This window comes from Nicotiana sylvestris, chromosome 2 (assembly GCF_000393655.2).
Source record: "Nicotiana sylvestris chromosome 2, ASM39365v2, whole genome shotgun sequence".
Taxonomy (NCBI): Eukaryota; Viridiplantae; Streptophyta; class Magnoliopsida; order Solanales; family Solanaceae; genus Nicotiana; species Nicotiana sylvestris.
In genome coordinates, this window is record NC_091058.1 from 50769278 (window position 1) to 50777967 (window position 8690).

Genomic DNA, 8690 nt, shown 5'->3' on the forward strand with positions numbered 1-8690 from the left:
TGTAAATAAATATAAACGGATGTACACACTTACTTGAGAACTTGTATGAATTTATTTGACTATGAATGAGCAATATATGCTTACTTGATAATAATTGCTAATTGTGGTTCGGGTCGATCGCCTCTGTAGAAATAGATGCATTTATGGTTCACGCCATTCGACCCTCTGGCAGTGCACAGTTTATTATTATGTTGGATCGGGCCGTACAACCTCGACATAATGTGCACATGTTATTTTTATGAAATTCATCTATGATTTACTCTGTTTAAATGCTTTGATATGTAAATTATTATATGACATGATTGAAATTGATATATATTGTCTCCCCTTGTTCTGAGACTGTCATGATATTCATGTTATCCATGTTTAGCGTAAACCTTAAATATTATTGATATTGACCTTAGTAAGTGTCAAGTCGACCCCTCGTCACTACTTCTTCGAGGTTAGACTGGATACTTGCTGGGTACATGTTGTTTATGTACTCATACTACGCTTATGTACTTAATTGTAAAGGATATGAGGCAGGTGCATCTAGTTACCCCTCCAACGTGCGTTCCTGATTCCTGACCGAGATCCCACGGTGAGCTGCCCCTTCTGAGCCGTTCAGCAGCATACGAGAGTTCTCTTCTTTTGTTGTTGTTATGTACTGTCTATTTTGTTTCAGGCAGTAGGATAGTGGTATTTTTGTACATTCTACTAGTCGCCCTAGTACTTGTGACACTAGTACCTGACACACACTGTAGACTATTATTTTGGGATGTAATTATTTTATTACAATTTTTTTATTTATTGACTGTTTAAAAGCTTAACTATTAAGAAAATATTGGGGTTGTGTTGGTAAAATAATGAGAACCCGCTAGTTGAATTAGGGTTGGCTTGCCTGATAACGGTGTCGGGCGCCATCACGACTTCGACGGATTTTGGGTCATGACAAAAAATGAATACTTATAGATGCACTTGCAATAGCTGATGGTTGAGTATTTCTGGTAGCAGCAATTCCAGATCCACTTGCATCCTGAGATGGTTGAGTATTTCTGGAGCCAGCAATTCCAGAACCACTTGCAGCAGTTGTTGGTTGAGTTGTTCTTTGAGCAGCATGAGATGGTTGAGTATTTCTAGTACGAACAGTTCCAAAACCACTTGCAGTAGTTGTTCCTTGAGTAGCATTAGCATTTCTGGTACCTGCAGTTCCAGATCCTTGTCCTTTTTGAAATTTCTAAAAAAATGAGTTATAGAAACAAATAAAATACAAGTCACAAACAAAAACAAAATGAATGCATTATCTGATCATTTACCAGGATAGGACACCCTTTCTTGTTATGGCCCACTGTCTTACAATGAGAGCATGTCATTGGTGTCCTTTTCCTTGATCTCTTACCAAACTTCTTTTTAGGTTCATCTTGAGTTTTTCTTCTATTTTTCTTAGGTCTACCAGGCATCTTAGTTATTACAAGAGGCTCAATAGTTGGATTCTGAGTTAATAGTCACATCTCCATGTTGGTTACTGGCTGTATGTAATAACTGAAAGCCTTCAGGTATATTTCTCTCCTGTACTAGTGAACAACATAGTCATCAGGCTCAAATCTCCTAAAAAATATTGCATATATTGCATGGTAGCATTGTATTCCTTTACTAATACATGATAGTAGCTCACCTTTGCACACACCCTTCAGAAATGCTCCATCAAAGCCAATAACATTTCTACATCCTTCCAACCAACCTACTTTGCAAGCATGTAGACAAATGTAGATCCCCACAAACACCTTTTTACCAGGTATTTCCTCCTTTCAATTCTTCACAACAACAATGCTGCCAGGGTTTGTAGATCTCAACATGTCAGCATAATCATATATTCTAGCAAACTCCTGCTTGTAATCACCTAGATACTTACCCATGACCTGATGTTTAGCCCTGACACAGATGGATTTTCTCACATACACACCATATTTATCCTAATTAAATCCTGCAACTTCCTAAGCTTTATGTCAGGTTGGTTGATAATCTTGTCCTTAAAATGTTTAGCTACTCATACTGTATTAGCCATCTTGTTTCCGGTTGCTCTCAAATACTATGAACATGATAGTAGCTATTGACAATGAAATTCCATGTGTGTTCCTCCAAGCTTCCCAAAATATGTCATCTGCATCTTGTTGAGTTCATACATTTCGCCCTAACCCTATGTTGCTCATTAGGCCTCAACATAATTTGAACTCTCCTTTGAATAGCATAATCTTGCAAAGCAGTTCTGAACTGTTTAACACTTTCAAAAACCATTTCCAACTGGAAATAAATTTTCTTGCAAGCAGGATCAAAGTATACCCTGCTGCTGTATCTTCTTGGTTGAGGGTTATGTACCCCATCTTCTTCAACTACTTCATCATCTGTATCCTCACTACTTGGATCTGAACTGTCCAGATAATGCTTATCCCCTCCCAACTTCTCATCATATTTGGAACCCCTATCCTTATACATGTCTTCAAAACTAGGGTTTATACCTACATGTCCACCATGTATATCATCAGTATTAACTTCACTAGATCTTAATTTACTACTCTTTTCATTCACTTTAGCCTGTCTAGCAGCAACAACTTCAGGTTCTAGATCACTTATCTCTCCAAGAATATCCTCATCAGAACCATATAATGACTCCTCTGTATCATCATCATCATTAGAAATAGCCTCATAATCACCATCCTCACTCTCAGAGCTTCCCTCATCACCCTCAACATCAGTTGCTAAATGAAAGTTGTAGAAATTACATTAATTTTCACTAAACTCTTCTGTATCCTCTTCTATATTAGCAACCCTCTCTTTATCCTTCACATTAGTGTTATCACCCCTATTTATATCATTGTTAGGTGAATATTTTACCCTAGTATTAACATCACGTATTTGCCCATGTGGCATTTCATTTAATCCATATGGTTGAACATCCGTAGGATCCATATTTATACCACCACTACTCAACATTTCATCTAGGTCCAAATCAACATATGGTGCATTAATTGTGTGACATAGATACACATCAATAAAATCCACATCCTTAAGGTCTTTACACAAAGCTAACACATCAACGTCATATTTCAGAAATAAAAATTCCCCTTTTTTGTTAATTTTACATGCATATTTATCTATTGTTAAGTACCCTATATCCTTAAAACACTCATTAAAATGAATTATATGCAATTCATCAATGTCAGCCTGAAGAATAACTGGCTAAATTTGCCCATTTACATATCTTATAAATAGGTCAGTCACTAACCAATGTAGATTATGAAACCATAATTTCACATATACAGCTATTGAAACCTATATAAAAGAGGCCAAGTTGGATGCACTTTAACCCTAAAAAGCAAACTTAATCACAATAGGAGAAGAGAATATTTTGATATGCAAAAAGCCTTAATTTTTCAACCCGAAATGCCAGATCAGTCATAAAAAAGACAAAATCCCTAAAGTAAAGTTAAGATTCGACTGTTTTCCACAAAAACCCTAATTTAAAACCCCAAATTTAACGACCTAGCCGGTCGTTTTGAGAATTTAAGTCTCGTTCAACGGCATAAGATCTTGAGAAGCTTCGTATTATATGTTACGACTTGCGTGCGTGGTGGAGCTCAGTTACCGGATGATTCGGAGTTAAATTAGAAGGAGGATTCTAGTTTTGGAAGCTTAAGCGATAAGAGTTAACCAAAATTGACTTTTGTGTAAACGGCTCCGGAATGAATTTTGGATGATTTCAACAACTTTGTATAGTGATTTTGGACTTAGGCATGCACCCGGATTTGGATTTGGAGGTCAGTAGGGTAATTTGAAGTATTTCGGCAAAAGTTGGAAAAGTTGAAGTTTGGAAGATGGAGAAGTTTGACCAATAGTTGAATTTGGTGATATTAGGGTTGTAATACGATTCTGAGAGTTAGAACAGCTCCGTTATATCATTTGGGACTTGCCTGCAAAATTTGACGTCATTCCAGGTTGATTTGATAGGTTTCGGTGCGAGTTTTAGAAGTTGGAAGATTTGAAAGTTCATAAGTTGGATTCATGGTGCGATTCGTAGTTTCGGCGTTGTTTGATGTGATTTGACACCTCGAGCGAGTCCGTGTTAGGTTATGAAACTTGTTGATATGTTTAGACGGGGCCCCGGGGGCCTCGTGTGTGTTTTGGATGGGCTACGGACCATTTTCTTTTATTTTTGGACTGCTGTTTTCTGTTATCTGGTTTCCTTAATAGTGTTCGTGTCACTCCCTCCGCGTTCGTGTAGTGTTATTTTGGAGGAGGAATTATTTGTTCTTCGCGTTCGCGAGTTTCCATCTGTGATCGCGTAAGTTTGCCCCTCCCTTCTTCTCGTTCGCAGCTCCACCTTCGCGTTCAGGTAGTAGAAACTAGGAGCTGGGCATTGTGACTACTTCCCCTTCGCGTTCGTGTTCGCGTTCGCGTCCTTCTTCCCTCGTTCGCGAAGGTATGCCATCCCTTTCTTCGCATTTGCGTACTACTTCACGCGTTCACGTAGCCCAGTCGTTGAACCATCACATTATCCTCTCCGCGTTCGCGAGCGATTTATCGCGTTCGCAATGCACATCTTGGCAGCCTTCATGTTTCCTTCTTCGCAAACGCGAGTCATCTTCCGCGTTCGCGATGCTTTAATACCTGGGCATAATATATAGTACTCTATTCCGAGGGTTAACAATTTTCACCATTTTTGGAGTTCTAGAGCTCGGTTTTGAGCAATTCTTTGTGGGATTTTCAAGCAAATCGATTGGGTAAGTATTCTTCACCTATAATTTATTATATTCCATAATTTTATCTTTATTTTTATTATTAAATTATTGTTTTTGAGTGTGGAAAAATGGGATTTTTGAAGAAAACTTTCAAAATGAAAAATAATGATTTGAGGGGAGAATTGGTATCGGAACTTGATAATTTTAGTATGGGTGAACTCGTATCGGAATGGGTCTTCGAATTTTATGAAATTTGTTGGGTTCCGAGGTACGGGGCCGGGGTCGACTTTTGGGTTGATTTTTAGTTTTTGATAAAGATTGAGGCTTTATGATCCGAAATAGTTTCTTATGAGTTTTATTTATGCTTTGAAGTTTATTTTGGCTAGATTTGAGCTATCCGGAGGTTATTTCACCCGAGAAGTTCATTGTTGAGTATCAGTCTGTCTTCTTTGAGGTAAGTATCTTACCTAACTTCGTGTGGGGGAACTACCTCTTAGGATTTGAGTCTTTTGTGTTGATTATAACATGTAAAGTCTGTATACGTGAGGTGACGAGTACGTGCTTGGTTTAATAGTGGAAACTTGACCTTTTAGGGATCTTAGGTCTTTATATTCACTAAATATGAAGTTGTTTTGCTATGATTGAGTTCCCATTTACTAGTTTTCACCTCTACGTGTTTAATTGAAATTAATTGCTTCATTATCCACTCTTATTGCTTATTTGACTCTTACGTGACTTAACTGAAGTTGTTACCTCTTCTATTGCCATGCAATTCCTCCCTAATCGGTTCTCCTTAATTTGAAAGTATCATCATCTCTCCTCTAATTGTTCATCTTTAATTGAAGTTTTGATTATCTTTTCGTTATTTACCCTTATTTGAATTGTTGTATCACCTTCGTAATTGCTTAACCTTAAAAGAAGTTTAGATATCCTATATCCTAGTTGACTTGACCTTACTTTGAATTATTTGACTCGTGTCATCTTCTTGTTGCTGAACTGTACCTTGTGGGGTCGTTGTTACATATTATTTCTCCCATGTTAGGTTATTCTTATTATGTCTAGTTTATCTGCTGTGTTTATTCCTTGTGAGCTAGTTCTACCGTTTCGTTATGATCGAACGCCTTGAGTTGATTTACTTCCCGTACTCTTGTGTTACTGTCATTGTGGTTGTGCTACTTAGTGTTGTGGTGCACGAGGTTTCTGTCGTGCGGTTGTTATTGTGATGCACGAGGTTTCTGTCGTGCGGTTGGGATTGTGTTGCACGAGGTTTCTGCAGTGCTATTGTTACTTTTGATTATGCACATGCGGCGTGAAAATGCGGGCTATATCTGTGTGATTGCGCATGTGGCGAGACAAGGTGAGAATATTTTTATGCACGTGTGGCAAGACAAGGCGGGCATTTACTTTATTATTGCACACGTGGCGAGACAAGGTGAGTTATATCAAGGATTGATTTGTGATGACTTGTGATGGCTTGGGGGCATCCTTGTCGTTGATATTTGTGTAGTGACGCACTTACCTGTGTGAGCTCTTTTTGTGGAAAATTGTGGGAAAACATATTATGTGCTGTTCATTTTCTCTATACGTACTAGCATGCATGAATTATGGTAGAACACTTGCACAAACATACACGTAGTTAATCACTCTTATCGGTTAAAAAGATGGATCTTGATATTGTTGAGTATTAAATTAGTAAAAAGGGCACATGATGCAAGTGTTTAGGGTTCCGACATTTGTACCCGTGAATTGTGAATACTCTGAGGTTTTGTGTCTCGTGATGGCTATTGGCTAAAACCTGGTGTGAAAGCGGTCATTTTTGGTTGAGTTGTTACTTGACTTTCCTTATTCTGTGATCACCGGATTTAAACTGTGTTCCGTTCATTCTACTGTGTCATTATTATGGTGTTCCGCTGCTAGATGTTATTCTTTCTTACTGCAATTTTCATATCATTTTGTCATTATGCATAGTCTTTATATAGATATTGTACTCTATTGTTTCTGCTCTTATACTCATTCAGGTTATTTAGTCCAGTAGATGTCTTGACTGTTCCTCGTCACTACTCCACTAAGATTAGTTTTGAACTTTTGATACTTGTCGGGTACCGTTGTGGTGTACTCATACTACACTTATGCACATTTTTGTGCAGATCCAGGTATTCTGGAGTCAGTCGATCGTAGCTAGCTATACAGATCTTGTGGTGGAAACTCAAGGTAAACCTGTTACTGCGTTCGCAGGCTTCGGAGTCACCTTCTTATTTTGTATTTACACTGTTCACTCTTATTTCAAGACAGTTGTATATTAGAGGTTTTCTAGCAAACTCTGTAGAGCTTATGACTTGTACTACCAATTTTGGGGTTGTAAATTTTAAAGAGATTTCTATTTCAAATTGTTAGATGTTGTTTAAATACTGTTGTTATTTCAATTAATGTTATGCTTACCTAGTCCCTAAGACTAGGTGCCATCACGATATCCAACGGAGGAAAAATTGGGTTGTGACACAAATAACAACAGACATTTTATGCATGTGGGCAAAAAATAGCTTTGACTATCACACATTATTTCATAAGAAATTAGATGACAAAAGAGAAAACGACATAAAAAAATCCCTAAAGTAAATTGAAGATTCGACTATTTTCCCCCCAAATCCTAATTTAAAATCCCAAATAACAAATAATTTGTGCATCCAGACAAAATATAGCTGACTATCACACATTATTTCATAAGAAAACATATGACAATGGAAAAAAACATCAAAAGAGACAAACTAACCTTCATATCCTATAACATGTCTGGAATCGAAAGCACAGACCAAATGATGCTCGATAAGAACAAGATTAACAGATAATATCTTGGAAGGGGGTGACTGATTTAACAGGGGAGGGCTTGGTTAGATAGAGGTAAAAGACAAAAACGAGTGTCATTTGGTCGGTCTATTGAATAAAGGGGGGGGATCAGTTGGGTTTTGTTTTCGCGCCCTTGACGTGTCACAAACCCATGGTCATTTGCTGACTGGATGAACATATTTGTGTATGTGTAATACACGCGCGTAGGCTCAATGGTCAGATGTGTTTATTAGTTAAGGGAATCAGGAGTTCGAGTGTTTAAATGAGAAAGATTAAATTTTATATATCGGCTTTTGAAAAGCCCAACAAATTTAAGTGGCGAGGAAGTCATTATGCTAAAGACCATGGAAGTATTTTGAGCTTTCTTGATGTCTGAGTTTCTTTTTCATAAATTTTTCTTTAAAAAAAAAAAGTTATCAACTTCACTCAAAACAAACCGTGAGGACGACAGTGAGAAGCTAAATAATGGAAACCAAAAACATCGGAGAAATTCACTACTATCTCTAGAACAAACAAGAAAAGGTGAAAAAGAAAAACTTGGTAAACCTGCGACGAATCAATTTGAGTTTTCCACCAATTTGGGGGGGGGGGGGGGAATATGAACTCCCTTAATCTCCAAATTTTTAAATCCTTAAGTATATTAGATACTTTTAAATCCAAAGTATAAAGCTATATCAGTTAAATATTCCATGATTTTCTATCCATATTGTCTATTCATCTTAATTTTCAAAAATGAACTCAAGTCAAATTACATTTTTTGGGAGTATTTTCTATACATAGAACTGTAAAACTGTACGAATTCTGAGATTTTTCTTCATTTTATTTAACATGTAAAAGTATGTGCATATGGAAAAATTCAATACTAGTTATGCATAAATTACTTAGAATGAAAATTTCAGACCATACTGGTCTTGCTGCATTTTCTTTGTAATTGCATTTTATTTTTATTTTTTTCAAACTATTTATCATTTTCAGGAGATTATAGAATTTATTTAGTACAACTGGCACTTTTTTAATGGAAGTTAGTAGGATTATAATAATGACATTGAGAATCTCAATCAAGTACTTTAAAAATCGGGAAAAATTAAAAATAGCTAGATTTATAACTAATAATTGAAAAATAATCACGGT